At 40.6% G+C, this 25,326-nt stretch overlaps 1 protein-coding gene across 2 annotated transcripts in view; it reads left to right on the top strand.

Annotated features, from left to right (window-relative positions):
• The first annotated feature begins 9,027 nt into the window (after positions 1 to 9,027).
• NXPE3 (neurexophilin and PC-esterase domain family member 3) overlaps positions 9,028 to 25,326 on the top strand; it is a 48,725-nt gene continuing 32,426 nt past the window's right edge. For both annotated transcript variants that reach the window (XM_019711215.3, XM_019711219.3), the window contains exons 1-3: positions 9,028 to 9,140; positions 22,130 to 22,170; positions 23,359 to 23,543. The gene's annotated coding sequence lies outside the window, so the exon portion shown is untranslated. The remainder of the gene's footprint in view (positions 9,141 to 22,129; positions 22,171 to 23,358; positions 23,544 to 25,326) is intronic.

Below are 25,326 nucleotides of genomic sequence, written 5' to 3'. Positions count from 1 at the left end.
TTTGAGTGATTATCTGTTTATTATAATGATTAGTAGTAATGGTTATTCATTGTGCTTGTAATTAAATGGTGATTAAAATTCAGAACAAACTGCCAATGGAAGTCTACCAGAGAAGGTCCTGAGTACTGTTGTTATATAAATGAATTTACAATGAAACAGTCCTAGCCTTATGAAAATGGATATGAAGTGGAAGGAATGCTAATTTAGTTTTATTTGGTATGGATTTAATTACTTTCAAGATACTCACTGGAATTCTCTGGGTAGAGAAGAGCAGATACCGTGTTTCCCTGAAAATAAGACCTAACTGGAAAATAAGCCATAGCATGATTTTTCAGGATGCTCGTAATATAAAATAAGCCCTAATGCGTCTTTTGGAGCAAAAATTAATGTAAGACCCGGTCTTATTTTCAGGGAAACATGGTAGGGCTTATTTTATATTACGATCATCCTGAAAAATCATGCTAGGGCTTATTTTCCTGTTTGGTCTTATTTTCGAGGAAACATGGTACTATCCCACAAAAAGAGCACAGGTGACACTATAGGATGCTGTTGAAACAGTGGGTGATGAAAGTGTTAGGGGTGGGTAAGTAGAGTAAAAGCCCTAGGATTTGGCACAATTAGGACCTGTAGTTGGTTGGACGGAATTGTATTCCCTGCCAAATTCATATGTTGTAGTCCTAACCCCCAATGTGACTGTATTTGGATATAAGGGTTTTAAGGAGATAATTAAGGTTAAATGAGGTCATAAGGCCCTAAACCAATATGTCTGGTGTTCCTATATGAGGAAGAGATATAAGAGATATTTTTCTCCATGCACATCCAGAGAACAGGCCATTTGAGGACACAGTGAGAAGGCAGCCATCTGCAAGCCAGGAAGAGTTCTCACGGAAACCATGCTGGCACTTTTATATTGCACTTCCAGCTTCCAGAAATACGAGAAAATAAATTTCTGTTCTTTAAGCTACTCAACCTGGTATTTTGTTATGGCAGCCTGAGCAGACTAATATAGTTGGTTAAAAAAAAATTAGAGTAGGGAATCACAAAATTCTATCTATCTATCTATCTATCTATCTATCTATCTATCTATCTATCTATCTATCTATCTATACCTTAAACTTAAAAAAAAACTATTGAGATATAATTGACATACTGTGAACTGCACTTATTTAAAGTGGACAATTTGATAAGTTCTGACACAGTGATGTGCTGCATAATGACATTTCGGTCAACGATGGACTGCATATACAACAGGGGTCCCATAAGGTTATAACAGAGCTGAAAGCTTATTGCCTGGTGACGTAACTGTTGTAAAGGCATTAGTCACGTGTTTGTGGTGATGCTTATGTAAACCTGTGTTACCAGTCATATAAAAGCATAGCATATACAGTTATGTACAGTTCATATTATTTGATAATAAACGACTATGTTACTGGTTTATGTGTTTACTATACTTTTGTTATTTTAGAGTATACTCTTTTACTTACAAAAAATGTTTGCTATAAAACAATATGCCATGTTACGCTGGTAGCAGCCTCATACATCTCGTGTTTATAGTGTCTCTTGATTGCATCATTTTCTCCTGTGTTTGATTTAATCTTGTGTTGTTTTATAAATTTAGTGCCACCTAAGTGGACAGTGTTTATAAGTAATGCACTGCAAGTCCTAGGTCTTCACATTCACTCACCACTTACTGACTCACCCAGAGCAACTTCCAGGCCTGCAAGCTCATTTATGGTAAGTGCCCTATAGAGCTGTACCATTTTTTAATCTTTTATGCCATATTTTTACTGTACCTTTTCTATGTTTTGATTTGTTTAGATACACAAATCATTACCATTGTGTTATAATTGCCTACAATATTCAGTACAGTAACATGCTGTACAGGTTAGTAAACTAGGAGCAATAGATTATACTATATAGCCTAAGTGTGTGGTAGGCTGTACCATTGAGGTTTGTGTAAGTCTCTCTGTGTTTGCACAATGACACAATTGCCTAACACATTTCTCAAAATGTATCTCCATCGTTAAGCAGTGCATGACTGTATTTGTCCATGAAACTATCACAACAATCAAGATAATGAATATATTTATCATCTCCAAAAGATTCATCTCCTTCATAACCCTCCTTCTATTTTGTCTGGTTATTTGGAAATTCATCTGATAGTTCATTATTTTTTATTGCTGAGTAGTATTTCCTTGTATGTATTTGCTAAAATTTATTTTTGTTTTTTCAATTTGATTATTTTTTTCCAACTTTATTGAGAAGTAATTGACATAAAACATTTTGTAAATTTAAGGTATACAATGTGATGGTTTGATACATTGTATGTATTATAAAATGTTTACCACAATAAAGTTAGTTAAAAATTATCACCTCACATAGTTAAAAATTTATGTGTGTGTTAAAAACTCATAAGACCTATTCTCTTAGCAACACTCAAGGAGTTTTATGGTATCAGGTCTTATGTTGAAGTCTCTAATCCATTTCAAGTTAATTTTTGTGAGTGGTGTAATTTAGGGGTCCATGTTCATTCTTTGCCATGTGAATTTCTCAACACCATTCACTGAAGAGACTATCCTTTCCCTATTGAGTATTCTTGGCTTTCATCAAATATTAGTTGACCATATATGTATGAATTCATTTCTGGGCTCTTGATTCTGTTTCATTGGTCTATGTGTCTGTTATGTCAGTACCACACTGTTCTGATTACTATAGCTTTGTAATACAGTCTGAAATCAGGAAGTGTGGTGCCTCCCACTTTTTTCTTCTTTCTTAGTTTTGGATATTCAGGTTCTTTTGTGATTCCATGTGAATTTTAGGATATTTTTTTCTGTTTCTATAAAAAATGCCATTGGAGTCTTGTTGATACTGGAGGTTGGGCTCCACAGCTGCATGGGTTCTCTGATCAGGCTTCCTGAGTTGTTGGGACCTGAGGCTATGCTTAGCAGTTGGGCAGGGCTGTGAATTTGCTTTCCTGCTCTGGTGGGGTGGTAAAATGGGCTCCAAAGTCAGTACTGTAGACTGGGGACTCAAATCAGACAGAACTGCCAACTGAGCTCCCTGTCCAGATGGGGCCACTGGCTCAGACCTGCAAATGGGCAGATCTACGGGCTGGGATCTCTCCTTGGGTGCCACTACAGGCAGGAATGTAGTCTACCAACATTTGAGAGCTACTTATTTTAAGCTCTGCCCCTCTCCTCCATCTCCATCTGATTCCCAGTGGCCAAGCTCTGAAGATTCTCCGGGTGATCCCCATGAAGCAAGACCTGAGTTTGTTGAGACAGTTTTTCCTGCAAGCGCCCCCTAAGAGCTCAGTCTGCCCCTTATTGGAGCTATCTCCGGCAAGCTCCCCCTAAGAGCTGTGTCCCCTCTTCCTCCTCCCTCCTTATCGGAGCTGTCTCCTGCAGGCCCTCCGGCTCAGAGTGCCATCCCCCTCCTCCTCCCATACCTACCAGAGATGACTCTTGCAGGCACCATAGTTAGAGGCCTCCCTGTCAAAACAAAGTTGAGGGATCACAGCTGCTAGGGACGGATCTCCCTGGCACCCTGGCCAGACTTCCCTCCCCCCCAGCCCGGAGGCCTAAGCATATAAATTAAAGCCCCTGACCCCAGTCAGTGCTCAGTTCTTTGGGAAATATCCCACTGGGCCCGCTAGTGTAATAAAGCTGAGTTCTCCTTGCCCTCTGGGTGCCGTTTGTGTCTCTTGGTCCTCACCGTTTTTCCACAAGTTGGCCTCCCAGAAAGTGTCCTGCATTCCTGGGTGAGCTGGATATGCACCTTGGGCTCTCTTTTCACATTGGAGAAATGTAGGCCTGGGGGTCCCTCCCAGTGGAGTGCTGTGTGGGCCTGGGGTTGGGATGATGTCGTCAGAGTGTATCTGCTGCCCTTACCTTTCTAATGTGGTTCTTCTTGATCTTTGTGGTCCAGGAGGTTGCTTCAGCCTCATAACCCCCAGGATCTGGGATTTTACAATAGTATCTTGTCTATGGATAGTTGTTAGTATTCTTTTGAGGCAGACTGAGGTTGGAAATGGCCTATGTTGCTATCTTGATGATATTACCCTACAAATTATTTATCCATTCATCTGTTGTTGGATATATGTGTTGTTTCCAGTTTTGGGCTATTAGAAATTAACTGCTATGAACATTTGTAAGTTTATATAGACATATACTTAATTTCTCTTTGGTAAATATCCTGAAGTAGAACAGCTGGGTCATAGAGTAGATGTATGTCTAACTTTTTAAGAATATACCAAAACAATTTTATTTTCCAAATTGGTAGTACCATTTTGCATTCCAACCAGCAGTGTAGGATGGTTCCATTTCTTTCCTACAGCCTAACCAAATATTTGGTATGGTTAATCTTTTTACTTTCAGCCATTCAGATGGGTGTGTAGTAGTATCTCATTGTGGTTTTAACCTACATTTCCCTAATGAATAATTATTTTGAGCATTTTTACTTTATTTGCCATCTGTATATCTTCTTTTAATGAGTGTCTCAAAGTTTGGTGAGGTTTTCCAAAAACCTGCCCATTTAAAAAATTGGGCTATTTGTCTCATTTTGAGCTCTAAGAGTTCTTTACATTGTCTAGATAAAATCCTTTAACCAGTATCAAATATTTTTTCCAGTCTGTGGGTTGCCTTTTCATGTTCATAACTAAGTTTTTTGAAAAGGAACAGTTTTTAATTTTGATGAAGTCCAATGTATTAATATTTTTTTAATAGTACATGCTTTTTCATGTTGTACTTAAGCAATCTTTGAAATACCTAAGGCCACTAAGATTTTCTTCTATGTTTTCTTCTGCAAGTTTTATAGTTCTAGCTCTTACATTGAAGGTTACAATCCATTTTGAGTTAATTTTTGCATATGGTTTCAGGTATATTTTTGCATATGACTATACAGTTGTCCATTACCAGTTGTTGAAAAGATTGGCCTTTCCCCACTTAACTGTTCTGGCACTTTTGTCAAAAATCAGTTGACCAAATATGTATGTGTCCATTTCTGGATTCTCTTATGTTCTATTGATTTATTTGTTCATATCTCAATACGACACTATCTTGATTACTATAGCTTTACACTCAGTCTTGAAATTGGGTAATGTAAGTCCTAAAAAAAACTGTGTTTTTTTTTTTTTTCCAATGTTTTCTTTGAGTATAGATACTCTAGAGTTCTGTGGCTTTTGTGTATACATTCTACCTAAAAACGCACCATTTCAATTTTTAGTTTCTCTAAAATGGAGTAAGAACTTAAAGTCCCTGTAAAACCATTTGAATGAAGAATACTTCTAGATTTTTATAATTTCTCTCTATGATCTTGATAACTTTCTTGTCTATACCTAACTCAAAAGCAGTTTTTTGTTTTATTCTTTTAAGCAGTTCACTTTTCAGTCTTTCCAAAGTACTCAACTTTGTTTTCTAAGAATATTTTCTCTTTCTACACTTGATTTCAAAGGTTCATATAATAAATAATTAGATTATATAATTACAATAACATAAGTGTCATACACTGGTTTGGAAACAAACAGAACTCAAACTAGTGGGAGTAGAAGAAGTGCATGCTCTGGAGAGGGAATAAAAGCAAGTCAGCAGAATAAAAAAAACTTTTCTTTTACCCTTTTATTTGTCTTTGAAGGTAAAGAAAATCTCTTTGCATCTCAAATAAGATTCTTCCAAACTTAGATAATCTAACATACAGTGCTGAGAGGATATATTCTTTTAAAATGTACTAAATTGTAGCTGACTCCCCATTTGGTGATCAAATAGATGTTGGTGCTTGTTTCACTTAGTATCTGAATTAGCAAGAGTAATGGTTTCCAAACTTTATGATAATCAAAATCTTGGGCGTATACATTGTATGATTACATTTATATGACATTCTGGAGAAGGTCACACCATAGGGAGAGAAAACAGATTAGCGGTTGCCAGGAGTTGAGGAATGGGATGCATGTGTGAATTTTTAGGGCAGTGAAACTGTTCTGTGTGGTACTGTGGTTGTGGATACACAATCCTATGTATTTGTCAAAACCCATACAACAGTACACAAAGACTGAAGCTTTACTCTATGCATATTTAACCTTTAGAATCTCAACTAGGATGTCAGGGGATCTAAGGATGGAATGTAGACTATGATGCATGAATCTAACTGTATTACACATGTAGGGCATAGACTCACTGAAGGGGGTCGAAAAAGAGAGATGACCTAAAGTAACTCTGGAAAACTGTTCTAACTCTATAGTGTGTCTTAGTCCATTTGTGCTGCTGTAACAGAATACCATAGACTGGGTGGCTTATACACAACAGAAATGTATTTCTCACAGTTTTGGAAACTGGGAAATCCAAGATCAAGACACCAGCAGATTCAGTATAGTCTGGTGAGGGTTAGCTTCCTGATTTACTGATGGCCGTCTTCTTACTGAGTACTCACATGGTGGAAGTGGTGAGAGAACTCTCTGGTGTCTCTTAAGCGGAGAAAGGAATACAGGAAAAGATTTTCCTGTCTGAAACAGGGAAAGATTTTCCCACCCAAGGCAGTAAGCCCAGGACCAGCTGTGAGGACTCTTTAATCTCTTGGTAGGGAAGTGCTCCAGGCCAAGACTGCATTCAGGAGACTGCCTTTCCCAGCAAGAGGCAAAGTTAAATGAGGTCATAAGAGTGGGGCCCTAATCTGATTGGGATTGGTGTCCTTTTAAGAAGAGGAAGAGACACCAGAAAGTTATTCTTTCTTGTCATGTGAGAACAAAGTGAGAAGCTGTTTGTCTACAAGCCAGGAAGAGCGCTCTCACCAGGAACCAAATCAGCTGGCACCTTTATCAGTGGCTTCCATCCCCCAGAACTGTGAGGAAAATAAATTCCTGTTGTTTAAGCCACCTAGTCTATGGTATTATGGCAGCCTAAGCAGACTAATACAGGCACCAAATACTTCTTCCTTTTAGTCTCCTACCCTAGGGCAGAATCCTCTCATGTTTCATTGTTTTGGGAATAGGGTGGTTGGTACCTAATGTGACAGCAGTCACTTATTTTGACCAATGGTTTGATGGCTCTTGGGGCCCAAATTTTAGTCACTCATTTCAACAGAGAAAGCAAAGGAACTGAATTGGGAACCAACATGGGCTCAGGAGTGCTAGTGCCCTAAGCATCTGCCACCAGAGATGGAGCTAGATTGCTAGATTTGCTGGTGAATATCTCCCAAATAGCTGCATCAGAAATAGGTTTAATTTGCTTTTGCTTATCTGACCTTAAGATCCATGTTTTGTTTTGCTTAGAGAAATAAAGTTTAGTAACATCATCCTCTAAATCATTTTTTTCAGACAGGTCAGAAATGACCAGTTCCTTTGGTTTTATATCATGACATACAAACATTATGTTCTCATTTTTCCCCAGCTCTCAAAGTTAGATTGTCATATATGCAATGTTTAGAAATTTGTTATGCTGTGTCATAACCTGAGATAGGAAATTGAAGAGAAAGAGATCTGGAACACCGTGCTAGGCACTTTTCATTTGTTGTCTCATTTATTCCTAAGGGTAGGCAGTGTTGCCTCTAATTTACAGTTGAGGAAATGAACTCAGAGAAATAATTTGCCTAAGATGGCACTGCTAGTAAGAGGCTAGGTTCCTAGGCAGGCTAGGAACCAAAAGTGCATATTCTTTGTACAGTAGTAATTCTGCATTGGGAGTGTGGTGACTTTTAGTCAGAGATCTTTTAAGAATCTAGTAGTGATGGACAGGCCTCTCTGGTCCCAACCTCTCTTGTTTGTGGCTATAATGACTGCAAAATATATGTAAGAGCACCTAAATTCCTCAGTACTCTGACTGCCTGTGTGAATGGGGATTAATAATGATCACTAACACAGTCCAAAACCACGACCTAGAAGTCAGCATGTCCTGTTTAAATATTTGCCACTTGCCAGACAGACAAACTGTGAAAGGTAGGTGGCTGGGAGTCCACCTTCTGGGAGATAGGCCTTAATCAGACAAAAGTCTATCATATGGGGCTCTTCATCGTTAGGTGCAGAGGCAATGGAAGCCACTTCTTATGATTACAAAAGGCCCTGAAAGGCTGAATTTCCTCGAGGAACAGGGAGAATGAAATGGTTTCTTCAGAAGAGACTGCGCTATGTAGAACCTCCTTTTATTTCATTCACGAGTCTGGTCACCCATGCATGTAGTCCTGCTATGAAAAGATCAAAATAGCATGCAGAGTCCATTGTGTTCAATAAATGTAAAAATAATTAATGTTAGTTGTAATTTATATTAATTATTCTTATTCAACCTTGAAATAACAGTGTGGGGGTCAAGTCTACTTTTAGAGCCTGCGTTTTGCTTGGATAAATTCGGTTCACCCCTTTGTGCTCGGAGCACTGCGCGGTCCCTTCCCACTTCCTGAGCAAGGGTTTGTCTGTCTCCTAAGGACTCCTCTCAGTACCTGAATTTCACCCAGCTGCTGTGGACATTTTACTGGTTAGAACAAATGTCCACAACAGGATAACCCAGAATTGGGTAAAAAGATATGTTTAGGCATTTTTGCCAGAAGACCCATGTCGTGTACATGGAGAGTAAAAGGAATAGGGCTGTTTCAAGGGTGAATAGAGGAATGAAATCGACTAATTGCAAACAAGAAAGGATTCAAGGACCAGTCGTCTGCGTGCTTGGCAAATCATGTTTCTCTGGTACAGGGAACAATAAATTTCGCCACTGCGAGGAAAGATGGCCCAAGCAGGAGCATCTCCAGTTTGGTCACGTCGCTGACAAGAAAAAAGCCTTAAAACGGATGCTCCCGGGGGAAACCCTAACGTCCAAAAGCGACAAGAAGCGGGGCCTCAAGAAGGCCTAGAGTTCAGGCCACAGGGCGACAGCTGCGGGACGTCCTTGCGCTCGGGGTCTGTCCTTGCGCTAGGGGTCTGTCCGGCGCGGAGCCTGAGGAGCACCGCCGAATGCTGGTGCTCCGCTCTGAGCTCTGAGCTTGGGGCCTGCAGCTGTCAGTCAGCGTCTTTCCCCCGCCCTCCCCGGAGCTCGGCCAATCGTAGCCGAGGATGGGGGTTAGTAGAAGTAGCGGCGCCAGGAAGCAGCGAGTAGGCGGCCTTGACCAGCGGCGGCTGACTGGGGCGTCTGAGTTCCCAGTCGCCGGAGAACGCAAAGCGGGAGGTGAGTGTGGACCTGCGGGTTGGGTGTAGGCGCGGAACCGGGCTTCTGCCTCCCGAGCTACCCATTGCCCGGCTCTTCGCGCGCTCCTTTTGGCTTCCAAGCCTTTGCCTCAGCGCGCGGCGGCTCCCGAGCCGTCGTCCCAGTCCTGGTGCGGAGGTGGTGCAGCCGCGGAGGGCACGGTTGGGGGCGTCGGACCCTGGAAGGAGAGGCTGCGGCCCAAGGCGGGGCAGAGTTGGAGCCTCCGGCTGCCGGAGCCTCCGGCTGCCGCAGCCTCGGATCCGAGTCGCCCCAGCAGCGGCAGGTCCCGGCCGGGAGGGGGCGGGGCTGGGCGCGTGCCTCTCCATCCTCAGTTTTCTTGTCTTTCTGCAACGCCGACTGGTGTAGTGGCAGTGTGGCAGTGACAGACCTCGGGCTGCCGCTAAAGACCCCTCCCCCTGACCCCTTCCCTAAACCTTGGCGGAGCACTTCGCGGCCCCTGCCCCTCAGCATCGTCTCCCGCTGCTGTGGGCCCCAGCTACCTCCGGGCTGCAGTGCTCTCACACGTTGGACTCTTCTGGCCTTACTGATACCACATTCAGGTCGTACGGGGAGAAACGAGTGTGACTTTACCAGGTGTACTGTGGAGACGCTGGCCTGTTGCCCGTCTCCGTGTGATCCAAGGTCACTAGGGTGGTGGTAAGAGGGATTCTCAGGTAGGATTTATTTTAAAAATTTGTGTGCAATTGCCTGTCTGTAAATTTTTCCTTGCTTTTATTACTGACTCCAAAGGAGGATTGTTGTCACATTTCCTAAAGATAAAGAATCACTCTGCTCTCATGGCTCTTCCCCCGTTCTCACTGTGGTTAATTATCCTTTGGAACATCAGGATGTGCTTGAAGTTGGCGGGACTCCCAGACCCTGATTAATTGTCTAATTCCACAGTGGAGGCGGTAACCCATTATTCCTCCTCAGTATTTGGGTTCCGCTTTCCTTGGACTGTTAAGTATCTTCTCTCCGTGGCTGTTAGCCTCACAATTTCTCTGGGCCTGCTAAAGTGCTGTTATTACTGAAAAAGGAAACAAAAGGATAGATCACTAAAGTGGGGTTGGCTGTCCTCTTTGCCCTGGAATTGGGTTGTTCTGAGGGGACAATGGAAGTTGCAATTCGAACATCATTTCAGAAGGGCCATCCTTGACCAACTGATATAAATAACACTCTCTGCCCACCCTGTACTAATGGTTCTCCTACATGTCTGTACGTTATAACCATCTGGAGACCTTTTTGAAAAGCTGTTTTTGGGGCCCTACTCTCACAGATTCTGTCTTATTGAGTTGGTAAGGTGTAGTCCAGGCATTGGTATTTTTTTTCCTTAGTGTCAGGTGCACAAAACAACATAATGATTAGACATTTACACCACTCACAAAGTGGTGACCCCACCAAGTCTTCTACTCATCTGATACAGTACCATTGACTATATTCCCCATGCTTTACTTTACATTCCATGACTATATATGTGTGTGTGTGTGTGTGTGTGTGTGTATATATATATATATATATATATATATATATATATATATATATATATAGTATAGTTGACATTCAATATTATTCTACTTCAGCTTCAAGGTGTACAGCGCAGTGGTAGGCATTTATGTAATCTATGAAGTGATCCTCCTGTTAAATCCAGTACCCATCTGACACCCTACATAGTCTTTACTACATTATTGATGATATTCCCCATACTGTATTTGACATCCCTGTGACTATTTTGTGACTATCAATTTGTAATTCCTAATCCCTTCACCTTTCTCACCCATCTCACCCCCAGCCCCCTCCCATCTAGCGACCATCAGCTTGCTCTCTGTATCTATGAGTCTATTTCTATTTTGTTTGTTCATTTATTCTGTTATTTAGATTCTACATATAAGTGAGATCATATGGTATTTGTCTTCCTCAGTCTGATCTATTTCACTTAGCATAATATTCTCTACCGTGTTTCCCCCAAAATAAGACCTACCTCAAAAATAAGCCCCAGTTAAGATCTTCACCCAGATGGCCACATTTAGTACATTATGACGATGTTCCAGAAGAAGATGACATAACTGTATTTGAGTAAACGTAGATTGTTGTACATGAAAAAATAAGACATCCCCTGAAAATACACCCTACTGTGTCTTTTGAAGCAAAAGTTAATATGAGACCTGGTCTTATTTTCAGGGAAACGGGGTAGGTCCATTCATGTTGTTGCAAATGGCAAGGTTTCATTCTTTTTTTGTGGCAGAATAATACTCCATTGTACAAATGTACCACAATTTCTTTATCCAGTCGTCTATTGATGGGCATTTTGATTGTTTCCATATCTTGGCTATTTTAAGTAGTACTGCAGTAAACATAGGAGTGCATATATTTTTTCGAATTAGTGTTTTGGATTTCTTTGGATAAAAACCCAGAAGTGGAATTGCTGGGTCATAAGGTAGTTTTATTTTTAATTTTTTAAGGAACCTTCATACTGTTTTCTGTAGTGGCTGCACCAACCTGTAATCCCACCAACAGTGCATGAAGGTTCCCTTTTCTCCACATTCTCACCAGCACTTGTTTGTTGATTTATTGACGATAGCCATTCTGACAGAAGTGAGGTCATATCTCATTGTGGTTTTAATTTGCGTTTCTCTGATGATTAGTGATGTGAGCATCTTTTCATATGTCTGCTGGCCATTTATATGTCCTCTTTGAAGAAGTATCTATTCAGGTCCTCTGCCCATTTTAAAATTGGATTGTTTCGGTTTTTTTTGGTGTTAAGTTTTCTGTTCTTCTTGACTCAGCCTTGGAAGATTGTATGCTTCTAGGAATTTATCCATTTCTTTCAGATTGTTCAATTTGTTGGCATATAGTTGCTCGTAGTATTTTCTTAAAATATTTTGTATTTCTGTGTTGTCTGTTGTCACTTCTCCTCTTTCATTTCTGATTTTATTTATTTGAGTCCTCTCTTTTTCTCTTGATGAGTCTGGTTAAAGGTTTGTCAATTTTGTTTATCTTTTCAAAAAACCAGCTCTTGGTTTCATTGATCTTTTGTATTGTATTTTTAGTCTCTATTTCATTTATTTCCACTCTGATCTTTATTATTTCCTTCCTTGTACTCCTTTCGGCCTTATTTTGCTATTTTTCCAGTTCCCTTAGGTGTAAAGATAGACTGTTGATGTGAGATTTACTTGTTTCTTTAGGTAGGCCTGCATTGCTATGAATTTCCCTCTTAGAACTGCTTTCACTGTGCCCCATAGATTTAGGGTTGTTGTGTTTTCATTTGTCTCAAGGTATCTGTTGATTTCTTCCTTGATCTCATTGTTGACCCATTGTTATTTAGTAGCACGTTATTTAGTCTCCATGTGTTTGTGTGTTTTTCAGTTTTTTTCTTGTAATTGATTTCTAGTTTCATACCACTGTGGTCAGAGAAGACACTTGGTATGATTTCAGTCTTCTTATATTTATTGAGACTTGTTTTGTGGCCTAATGTGTGGTCTATCTTGGAAAATGTTCCATGTGCACTTGAAAAGAATGTCTATTCTGCTGCTTTGGGGTGAAATGCTCTAAAAATATCAATTAAACCTATCTGGTCTAGTATGTTATTTAAGGCCACTGTTTCTGTGTTGATTTTCTGCCTGGAGGCTCTGTCCATTGGTGTCATTGGGGTGTTAGAGTCCCCTACTATGATTGTGTTACTGTTGATCTATGCCTTTATGTAAGTCATTATTTGTTTTATATATTTAGATACATAGATGTTTACTAGGGTGATGTCCTCCTGTTGGATTGATCCCTTTGTTATTATGTAATGTCCTTCTTTGTCTCTTCTTATAGTCTTTATTTTAAAGTCTATTTTGTCAGATATAAGTATTGCTACTTCAGCTTTTTTCTCATTTTCATTTGCATGAAATATCTTTTTGCATCCCTTTACTTTCATTTTCACTTGCATGAAATATCTTTTTGCATCCCTTTACTTTCAGACTGTCTTTTGATCTGAGGTGGGTCTCTTGTAGACAGCATATGTATGGGTCTTGTTTTTTAATCCACTCAGCTACCTTATGTCTTTTGATCAGAGCATTTAATCCATTTACATTTAAAGTGATTATTGATAGGTACATAGTTATTGCCATTTTATTATTCATATTTTTGATCTTCATTTGTTTGTTTGTTTTCTCCTTTCTTCTGCTTAAAGAAGTTCTTTCAACATTTCTTGTAATACTGGCTTGGTGATAATGAATTCCTTTAGCTTTATCTTGTCTGGGAAGCTCTTTATCTCTCCTTCAATTTTAAATCATAGCCTTGCTGGGTAGAATAGTTTTGGTCGCAGGCCCTTAATTTTCATCACTTTGAATATTTCCTGCCACTCCTTTCTGGCCTGCAAAGTTTCTGTTGAGAGATCAGCTGGTAGTTTTATGGGAGCTCCCTTGTAATTAACTAGTTGTAATACTTTTGCTGCTTTTAGGATTCTCTCTTTGTCTTTAATCTTTGCCATTTTAATTATGATGTGTCTTGGTGAGGGCCTCTTTGGGTTCATCTTATTTGGGACTCTTTGCACTTCCTGGGCTCGTATGTCTATTTCCTTTGCCAGGTTAGGGAAGTTTTCAGTCATTATTTGTTCGAATAGGTTCTTAATCCCTTGCTCCCTCTTTTCTCCTTCTGGTACTCCTGTGATGCGAATGTTGTTACGCTTGATGTTGTTCCACAGGTCCCTTAAACTGTCTTCATTTTTTAACATTCTTTGTTCTTTTTGTTGTTCCAATCTGGTACCTTGCATTCTAAATCACTTATTCAATTCTCTGCTTCATGTAATCTGCTGTTGATTCCTTCTAGTGTATTTTTTATTTCAGGTATTGTATTCTTTATTTCTGACCTATTCTTTTTCACAGTTTCTTTGTCCTTCTTTATGCTTGCTACCTCTTTGTTGAAATTCTCACTAAGTTCCTTAAGCATTCTTTTTTTAATTTTTTTTATTTTTATTTATTTATTTTTTTTATTTAATTAGTTTCAGGTGCACAAGACAAAGCAAAACTTAGACATTTATCATTTATATCCCTCACACTGTGTGAACCCCCCTCCCCCCATCCACTATCCCTCTGTACGTTCCCAAAACCTCTCACCTTCCCCTTATTCCCACCCCCCCGCCCCTCTAGCAACCCTCTGTTTTTCCTCCATGTTTCCAAAACTGTTTCTGATTAGTTCATTCGCTTATTCTTTTCTTTAGATTCCGCATATAAGTGAGATCATATGGTATTTGTCTTTCTCTTTCTGACTTATTTCACTTAACATAATGTTCTCTAGGTCCATCCATGTTGTTGCAAATGGTAAGATTTCTTTCTTCTTTATGGCTGCGTAATACTCCATTGTATAAATGTACCACAGTTTCTTAATCCAGTCATCTACTGATGGGCATTTCGGTTGTTTCCAGGTCTTGGCTATTGTATATAGTGCTGCAATAAACATAGGAGTGCATAAAGATTTTTGAATTGGAGTTTTGGATTTCTCCGGATAGATACCTAGGAGTGGGATTGCTGGATCATAAGGTAGTTCCATTTTCAGATTTTTGAGATATCTCCAAACTGTTTTCCATAGTGGCTGCACCAATCTGCATTCCCACCAACAGTGCACCAGCGTTCCCTTTTCTCCGCATCCACGCCAGCACTTGTTGTTTGTTGATTTATTGATGATAGCCATCCTGACTGGGGTGAGGTGGTATCTCATTGTGGTTTTTATTTGCATTTCTCTAATGGTTAGTGAGGTTGAACATTTCTTCATATGTCTGTTTGCCATCTGTGTGTCCTTTTTAGAAAAATGTCTCTTCATGTCCTCTGCCCATTTTTTAATTGGGTTGTTTGTTTTTTTGGAGTTGAGTTGAGTGAGTTTTTTATAAATTTGTGATATTAACCCCTTATCAGATATATCATTGGCAAATATCTTTTCCCAATCAGTAGGATCCCTTTTTGTTTTATTGATGGTTTCCTTTGCTGTGAAAAAGCTTTTTAGTTTGATGTAATCCCACATGTTTATTTTTCCTCTTACTTCCCTCGCGCGAGGGGATATATCAGTAAAAATCTTACTCCGGGTAATGTCTGTGAAGTTTCTTCCTATATTTTCTTCTAGGAATTTTATGGTTTCAGATCTTACATTTAAATCTTTAAGCCATTTTGAATTTATTTTTGTATGTGGTGTAAGGAGGTGATCCAGCTTCATCTTTTTGCATGTGTCTGTCCAAGTTTCCCAGCACCATTTATTGAATAGACTGTCTTTACCCCACCGTACATTCTTGCTTCCATTGTCATAGATTAAGTGGCCATATAGGCATGGATTTATTTCTGGACTCTCTATTCTGTTCCATTGATCTATGGGTCTGTTTTTATGCCAGTACCATGCTGTTTTGATTACTGTAGCCTTGTAGTATAATTTGAAGTCAGGTATTGTTATACCTCCCACTTTGTTCTTATTTCTCAAGATTGTTGAAGATATCCGGGGTCTTTTGTTATCCCATATAAATTTTAGGATTATATGTTCTATTTCTGTGAAAAATGTCGTTGGTAGTTTGATAGGAATTGCGTTGAATATATATATTGCCTTAGGCAGTATGGACATTTTAACTATATTAATTCTTCCTATCCATGAACATGGTATGTGTTTCCATCTATTTGTATCTTCTTTCATTTCTTTCTTCAGTGTCTTATAATTTTCTGAGTACAGATCTTTTACTTCTTTGGTTAAATTTATTCCCAGGTATTTTATAGTCTTTGGAGCAATTGTAAATGGAATTGCTTTTTTAATTTCTCCTTATGATGTTTTATTATTGGTATATACAAATGCAACTGATTTCTGAATATTAATTTTGTATCCTGCTACTTTACTAAATTCATCTATCAGCTCTAATAGTTTCTTGGTGGAGTCTTTAGGGTTCTCTAAATATAGTATCATATCATCTGCATATAATGACAGTTTTACTTCCTCCTTACCGATTTGGATGCCTTTTATTTCTTTTTCTTGTCTGATTGCTGTGGCTAGAACTTCCAGCACTATGTTGAATAGAAGTGGAGAAAGTGGGCAGCCTTGCCTTGTTCCTGATTTTAAGGGGAATGGTTTTAGTTTTTCCCCATTGAGTATGATGTTAGCTGTGGGTCTATCATATATGGCCTTTATTATGTTGAGATATGATCCCTCTATTCCCACTTTCTTAAGGGTTTTTATCATGAATGGCTGCTGAATTTTATCAAATGCTTTTTCTGCGTCAATTGATATGATCATATGATTTTTATTTTTCATTTTGTTAATGTGGTGTATCACATTAATTGATTTGCGGATGTTGAACCACCCTTGCATACCAGGGATGAATCCCACTTGATCATGGTGTATAATCTTTTTAATATATTGCTGAATTCTGTTTGCTAGTATTTTGTTGAGGATTTTTGCATCTATGTTCATTAGCGATATCGGCCTGTAGTTTTCTTTTTTTGTGGTGTCTTTGTCTGATTTTGGGATCAGGGTGATAGTGGCTTCGTAAAAAGTGTTTGGGAGTCTTCCCTCCCTCTGGATTTTTTGGAAGAGTTTGAGGAGAATAGGTGACAATTCTTTTTGGAACGTTCTGTAAAATTCACCTGTAAAGCCATCTGGTCCAGGGCTTTTGTTTGTTGGGAGATTGTTGATTACTGATTCAATTTCCTTGGTGGTAATCAGTCTATTCAGGTTTTCTGTCTCCTCTTGAGTTAGCCTTGGGAGGTTGTATGCATCTAGGAAATTGTCCATTTCTTCCAGGTTGTCAAATTTGTTGGCATACAGTTGCTCATAGTAATTTCTTAGGATTTTTTGTATCTCTGCGGTGTCTGTTGTCACTTCTCCTCTTTCATTACTGATTTTATTAATTTGGGTCCTCTCTCTCTTTTTTTTAATGAGTCTGGCTAAAGGTTTGTCAATTTTGTTTATCTTCTCTAAGAACCAACTCTTGGATTCATTGATCTTTTGTATTGTTTTTCTGGTTTCTATTTCATTTATTTCCGCTCTGATCTTTATTATCTCCTTCCTTGTACTCCCTTTGGGCTTATTTTGTTGTTCTTTTTCCAGATCCCTTAAGTGTGAAGATAAACTGTTGATTAGTGATGTTTCTTGTTTCTTTAGGTAGGCCTGCAGTGCTATGAACTTCCCTCTTAGGACTGCTTTCGCGGCATCCCATAGATTTTGGGTCGTTGTATTTTCATTTTCGTTTGTCTCGAGATATCTTTTGATTTCTTCCTTGATCTCCTGTTTGACCCATTCATTATTTAGTAACATATTATTCAGCCTCCATGAATTTGTGTGTCTTCCAGTCTTTTTCCTGTAGTTCATTTCTAATTTCATAGCACTGTGGTCAGAGAAGACAATTGGTATGATTTCAATTTTCTTAAATTTATCCAGACTTGCTTTGTGGCCTAACATATGGTCTATCTTGGAGAATGTTCCATGTGCGCTTGAGAAGAACGTGTATTCTGCAGCATTGGGGTGGAATGCTCTGAAAATATCGGTTAAATCCAAGTGGTCCAATGTGTCATTTAAGGCTGTTGTTTCCGTATTGATTTTCTGTCTGGAAGACCTGTCCCTTGTTGTCAGAGGTGTGTTGAAGTCCCCTACTATGATAGTGTTACTGTTGATCTCCATCTTTATGTCAGTCAATATCTGTTTTATATATTTAGGTGCTCCTATGTTGGGTGCATAGATGTTTACTAGGGTTATATCCTCTTGTCGAATTGATCCCTTTATTATTATATAGTGTCCATCTTTGTCTTTTAATATTTTCTTCATTTTAAAGTCTATTTTGTCAGAGATAAGTATTGCAACTCCAGCTTTTTTCTCATTTCCATTTGCATGGAATATCTTACTCCAACCCTTCACTTTTAGCCTGTGTGTGTCTTTTGATCTGAGGTGAGTCTCTTGTATACAGCATATACAAGGGTCTTGCTTTCTTATCCATTCAGCCACCCTATGTCTCTTGATTGGAGCATTTAAACCATTTACATTTAAAGTGATTATTGATAAGTACATAGTTATTGCCATTTTTAAATTTGTGGATAAATTGTTTTCGTCTTTCTTCTATTTACAGAAGTCCTTTTAGTATTTCTTGCAATGCTGGCCTGGTGGTAATGAATTCCTTTAGCTTATTCTTTTCTGGGAAGCTCTTTATCTCCCCGTCAATTTTAAATGATAGCCTTGCTGGATAAAGCAACCTAGGTTGTAGGCCTTTGTTTTCCATCACTTTGAGTATCTCCTGCCACTCCCTCCTGGCCTTCAATGTTTCTGCAGAAAAGTCATTTGATAGTCTTATGGGAGTTCCCTTGTATGTAACCCTCTGTCTTTCTCTTGCTGCTTTTAGGATTCTCTCTTTGTCTTTAATCTTTGCCATTTTAGCTATAATGTGTCTTGGAGTGGACCTGTTTGGGTTTCTCCTGGTTGGAACTCTCTGCACTTCCTGGACTTGTATGTTGGTTTCCTTCATCAGGTTAGGGAAGTTTTCAGACATTATTACTTCAAATATGTTCTCAATCCCTTGTTTCTTCTCTTCACCTTCTGGTATTCCTATGATGCGCATGTTGTTGCGCTTGATGTTATCCCATAGGTCTCTTAAACCATCTTCATTGTTTTTTATTCTTTTTTCTTTCTGTTGTTCTGTTTGGGTGATCTCTGCTAACTTGTCTTCTAAGTCGCTGATTCGATCCTCTGCTTCATCTAACCTGCTGTTAATTCCTTCAAGTGAGTTCTTTATTTCGGTAACTGTGTTCTTTAGTTCTAACTGGTTGTTCGTTATGATTTCTACATCCTTCTTGATGTCCTCTCTAAGTTCCTTAAACATTCTTATCATCAGTATTCTGAACTCTGTCTCTGACAGTTTGGTTACCTCTGCTTCATTTAGTTCCATTTCTGAAGGTTTCTTCTGTTCTTTTATTTGGGATATGTTTCTTTGTTTCCTCATTCTGGCTGACTCTCTGTGTTTGCTTCGATGTATTAGGTAGATGCCCTGGAGTTCTTAGTTCTTGCTGGATTAGTATATAATAAATGTCCTTTATATTTGACTTGCACTACTTCGTTCTTCTCCCCTGCGTGTGCTCTAAAAGTGACTCTTGTGTTGTGTATATTGTCCTGTTAAAGAAGATCCTTAATTGCTTTTCGCTTGTGAGTAGGTGGAGTTAACTCCTAGGCTGACTAGTTGTGAGACTTGGCTTTGCCCACGCAGGGTATTCTGCTGCGTGAGGATTGACCGCTTAGATGTGGTTTGCCCTTTGGCCTCTATGTGCCTGTAAAGAATCCCCTCTGAGTGTGTCACTTGTAGGTCAAACCCGGTAGTACTCTGGCTTGGTCTGGAGTTGGCCGCTGGGTATGTTGAATCTTGTGCCTCTTAAGCTGGGCACTGCAAGAAATCCCTGCGCGAGTCTCTTCGCTGTTCTGCGTGATGAGCAGAGAGTCCTTTGATGGGTTATAAGCTTCCCGTTTCTGATAAGATCCGACGGAGAACTCAAAAAGTGCGCCCCGCTGCCGCCATTCCTATGACGTCACTCCCTTAAGCATTCTTATAATTAGTGTTTTAAACTCTGTCTCTGGTAGGTTGGTTGCCGCCATTTCATTTAGTTCTATTTCTGGAGGTTTCTTGTTCTTTTATTTGGGACATGTTTCTTTGTTTCCTCATCCTGGCTGCCTCTGTGTGTTTACTTCTATGTATTAGGTAGATCTCCTATGTCTCAGTCTTTGCAGGGTGGCCGGTGGCCTTATGTAGTATGTATCCTGTGTGACCCAGTGGCATAGGCTCCCTGATCTCCTGTGCATGTGTTCCAGGAGTGTCCCTTGAGTGTGTTGTGTGTGTTCTGTTGTAGTTGAGCCTTGATTGCTTTTGGCATGTCAGTGGGTGGGATTGACTCCCAGGCTGACTGGCTGTGAGGATTGGCTATGCCCACAGTGTATGAGCTGCTTCTGGGGGGGCTGACCCCTCAGAAGAGGATTTGCCTCCATGGACTCTTGTGCCTGTTGAGACTCCCCCTTTGGGTGTGCTGCTTCTGGAGTTAACCAGGTAGTGTTCTGGTATGGTCTGAAGCTGGCCTCTGGGTGTGTCTTTTCTGGTGTCTCTTGGGAGGAGTTCCCATCCAGGCCAATTTCAGCCTTGTCTATGACTAGCCTGCAACTACCTGGTGGGAGCCATAAAGCTATATGGGGTTGGCTGCTGCCTGTACTGGACCTGGAGGCATGTGGGTGTTGTCTTGCTGTGAACCAAGGCTGTCTGCCACCAGTAGTGGGCCTGAGGCAGCTTAGCAAAAGGCCCAGGGCCCCCTAGGCCTGTTGCCACCTACCAGCTAGCTGCCCATAAGAACCAGCTATTGAAAGAGCCTCCTTAGGTGCACAGGCTTGACTGGTTGGCCTGGTGTTGAGAGTGCCCTCGGCGATGTTGTACTAGCTGGGTGGTGAGGAGTCCGTGGGAGTCACGAGACGCGACCAGTGGTTTTTACAAAGTTAAAGCAGATTCAGTTCTTACGCTGGTACGTGGCCTGTGACCACTTTGCACAGCACCCTGAGAACACTGAAGCCAGCCAACGCTCACCTCGGGGCAGTACCCTGTCTGTGACCACTCTGGGAAATGCCCTTAGAGCACCATAGCCTGCCACCCCTTGCTTACCATAGCCTGCCTCAGGCTTGCAAGTCCCTGAGAGCTGCCCAAGAGTGGCTGCAGCTCAGGTTTTATACTCTTGATTTCACGTGTGGTTTTCTTTATTTCATTTTCAGTATCCTTTTTTTTGGGGGGGGAACAGTGTGTACTTCCAGGACTTTTTCTAAGTCAAGTTGTTGTCCTTTAAATCTTAGTTGTGTGGAGGGTGCCTTTCAGTTTCAAGTTGTTGTCCTTTCAATCATAGTTGTGGAGGGCGCAGCTCAGCTCCAGGTCCAGTTGCCATTGTTAGTTGCAGGGGGCGCAGCCCACCATCCCTTGCGGGAGTCGAACCGGCAACCTTGTGGTTGAGAGGACGCGCTCCGAAGAACTGAGCCATCCGGGAGCTCAGCGGCAGCTCAGCCCAAGGTGCTGTGTTCAATCTTAGTTGCAGGGGGACAGAGCCCACCATCCCTTGTAGGAGTCGAGGAATCGAACTGGCAACCACCTTGTGGTTGAGAGCCTGCGCTCCAACCAACTGAGCCATCCGGGAGGTAGCTCAGCTCAAGGTGCCGTGTTCAATCTTAGTTGCAGGGGGCACAGCCTACCATCCCTTGCGGGATTTGAACAGGCAGCCTTGTGGTTGAGAGCCCACTGGCCCATGTGGGAATCAAACTGGCAGCCTTCGGAGTTGGGAGCACGAAGCTCCAACCACCTGAGCCACCGGTCCGGTCCCATTTTCAGTATCTTTAATTTGGGTCACTGTCTACCACCAAAGTCAGTGGCTTGTAGGGAGGGGCTAGCCACCCAGGTAACCAGAGTGCTCCTGGCAGTGCAGCTCTAGGTGGGCGGAGCTGGCTTCCAGTGAGCTAAGAGGTGTGGTCTGTGCTTTCTATAAATTTCAATGCAGTCCTGCCTCCAGCACCAGTGCTGGGTCTGGGACCACCCTGCAAAATCACCCTGAGAACACTACAGTCAGCTACTGCCTGTCTCAGGCCTGCAGGTGAACGAGAGCTGCCCAAGAGACATTGGGGTGCAGGTCTTGGGTTACCGCCCTCCAGCAAACGTTTCCAGGGCCGCTGCTGGCAGTCTGCCTGCTGCAGAAAGGCTTCCACAACATGGGGGGTGGGGCCAGCAGCCCAGCAGTCAAGAGTTTACCTGGCAATGTAGCACCAGCTGTGTAGGGGCGTGGAGACCCAGGGTGTCACCAAGGCGGTGTGTGTGCATGCATTGGTATTTTTAAAAGCTTCCAAGATGGTATTAATATGCATGCAAGTTTGAAGACCATCATTTATCAACATGCCTTTTTATCTTATAGCACTTACTACTCTGTGACTTATTTAACTAATTTGTTTACTCCCTCCCCATCCGCCAATGAAAGCATGGGCCCCTGCTTTGGAAGAAGAGCAAGAGTCAGCCCAGGTGAGTCAGCACTTGCGGCGTGTGAGGTGGTGGTCTGGGGAAACAAGTCCTGCAAACTTCTGTCTCTGCTGCATTTTTGTCCAAGGATTGACCTTATTGGTTGACTCATCATTGCCATGGTCTTGGATGAGTCTCTATTTCTCTCTTTAGACCCTGCCGTATTAAGTTTCCAGGTCTTACTCAGCATCCTATGAAAAATACAGCTACTGTTTGGAAAGTTTAGATGTAAATATTGAAGTTTGGGTATATTCCATGTAAATCTGTGCTTTTGTCTTTTACTTAGGGGTCCTTATATTCTGAATTAAAATTCTAGACACTTGTTCTGACAAGTACAATTACATTAATATGTATAGCAGGTCGGAGTATTTAGGATGGAACTGTCCCAGAAACTGGATATGTGGTTATCCTCTAAAATATTCTTTGTGAAATGGTTGTCTAAGGAGATTAGCTCCCCAGACGATGGGGTTGCTGTCTAATTTTCTGTTTAGTACTCAACTCATGTATTTAATTTGTGTTATTGACAATTGTAATTCCAAGTGATGTGAGCAATCACTTTGTAATTCTCTTGTGAGATAATGGATAGGAAGTCAGGTACCTAATGGCCATCTAGGATTGTTGCCACAGGCCATAAAGAAGTTAGATTGACTGGTAAATAGTCTTAATCAAAATTTGGCAAAAAAGACCATGCATTTTACCTTTGGCTTGTCCTTTGAGCATAAATATGAAGCATGAGTAAGTGGTGGACTGACACTTCAGAAAGATTTGTAAACAAGACTGCTCAAGTTAAGGTTCCTCATGGAGTAATCATAACTTTTAGATCTGTGTAGATGCCTCTTGTTCTCTGTAGTGATATGATGAATCGTTGTACTACGTGATTATTCTAGTCTTTAAGAAAAATAACATGTGGTTTATATTTTTTCCAGTTATACTGCTATTTATAAAGTTTTGACCTTCAGCTCAGATCTGAGAGTGATTTGCCACATTTAAGTTTACGTATATGAATAGCCAGTTACCATTTTTTACTGGTAGGAAAGGAAATGTTCCTATCCCTACTCGTCCCGCTATGATGTACTGAAGTCTATGTACATCTCTTTGCTATAAAATTGTACTCTTGATTTCACGTGTGTTTTTATTTACTTCATTTTCAGTATCTTTAACCTGTATGTCATGTGCTTATCTCTGTTGCAGCAAGAAGAATGGTATAAAAGTGAAAAAACATCAACATGTGCTTCAGACGTGGCAAGAAAAGAATAAAGGCTGCTGTCATGATTGCTTGAGTTCCAGACTTTACACTGGAAGGAAATTTAGATGTAAACTCTAATTTCTTAGTTCTAATAACCATTTCTTCTTGGGAACTGGAAATTTCCAAAAAGGTAAATTACATTCAATTATATATTTTTATATTTTGGTTGATCTAGGAAACTTTTTTCTAGAGTCATTCCCATCTAACACTATTTTCTTCTTCAATTCTAACACAATTTGAGATACTAAAGGATACTTTATTTCTCTCTCTGCAAACAGCGTCCTTGTTAAAATGTCTAGGTTTAATATTAGTAGGAAAATAACAGAAACTTACTACATATACGAGGTCTAACAATTAAGTTCATGAACTCAGAGAAAGTGCTACATAGTTCATTGCTGAATATCCCTACAGTCACTTTAGAAGAACTCCCCTTGGGAAGCTATGCACTGACACCAGCGCCTAGTCCATCCTTCAAAGCAATTTTGGAACTCTTTTTTCCTGGAATGGCCATCAGAGCTGTCATCGTATTACCCTTGATGTTCTGAATGTCATCAAAATGTCTTCCTTTCAATATTTCCTTTATCTTCAGGTAAATAAAGAAGTCATTGGGGGTTGGATCAGGTGAGTAGGGAGGGTGTTTCAATACAGTTATTTGTTTACTGGCTAAAAACTCCTTCACAGACAGTGCTATGTGAGCTCGTGCATTGTCGTGATGCAAGAGCCATGGATTGTTGGTTAAAGTTCAGGTCATCTAACTTTTTCATGCAGCCTTCTCAGCACTTCCAAATAGTAAACTTGGTTAACTGTTTGTCCAGTTGGTACAAATTCATAATGAATAATCCCTCTGGTATCAATGAAGGTTAGCAACATCATTGCAACAAGTTCACGAACTTAATTGTCAGACCTCTTTTACTTTGAAATCTTTCATTTTAAATTGGTTTTCCCACATCTGATTTAATGTCTTGTTTCTCCTTATGTCTCATCTTTAATCATTACTTTCAGAAACCAGCTTTATTCTGTATATTTGTGATTCTTATTTCCTGGTGAAAAATTAGGATATAAAGATAAAGATGAAGGAAGAAAATGAAAATTGCCCGTGGGTGACAACTATCAACATTTTAGTATATGTCTTTTCAAAGAGAGGTCTGTCTGGTACTCCTCAGGCTACGTATTTTTAAATATACAAATGATCTCTCAAGTCTTAATGCTCTACTTGCCCATAGTAGGAAAGCAGGCATGGCTTTTCCTCGCATGACCCACCATAATGATTCTCAGTAGAAGTCCCTGGCCATGAGGGGCTTCTTGCTTACGTATGTTGCTTCCCAGAGCTGTACAGTTCCCTTAGTTCTGGGGGCTGCTGCTGTTGCCTGACTTCTGCACCACTGACCGCTGGCTGTGCTGCTACGGACTGGCTCTGAACCACCGACGTCCTCTAAACTGATGGTGTTCACGTAGTAAATAGGCCATGCAGACGATGGTGCAGCTGAATTCCCGTGGAGTCTCATCTCTGGTGTTTTCCCTCTCTGGCCGTCAGGGAAACCTGATTCTTATGGCCAGCTCCTGAGAAGGAGCAGTTGGGGCCCTAGTGATACCGTTGTTTCCTCTGTTTGACAGCCATTTCATTCCAAGAGTTTACAGGCACTTTGGGGTGGGTGGGTGCCCGGGTGTTGGAGAGGGGCAGTGCTGGGGGGCATGAAATGGTTAAGTGCTGTCTTCACAGTTCCTGGCATTTCTGTGGAGGTGGCAAGCAGTGGTGGATTTTTTCCTGTTTAATTTCGGACGGGAACTACCTCTTGCCTAATATAAGTGTAAGCTTTGCCAGGGAACTTTCTGGCACTTAGTACAACGTGTAGTACAGAGAAGGCCTCCATAATTATTTGTTGCATGGAATCAATGTATATCATGTAAAGAGC

This window comes from Rhinolophus sinicus, chromosome 17 (genome assembly GCF_057876585.1).
Source record: "Rhinolophus sinicus isolate RSI-liver-muscle chromosome 17, RSI-T2T, whole genome shotgun sequence".
NCBI classification, from domain to species: domain Eukaryota; kingdom Metazoa; phylum Chordata; class Mammalia; order Chiroptera; family Rhinolophidae; genus Rhinolophus; species Rhinolophus sinicus.
This window is presented reverse-complemented; position numbering and strand designations above follow the sequence as displayed.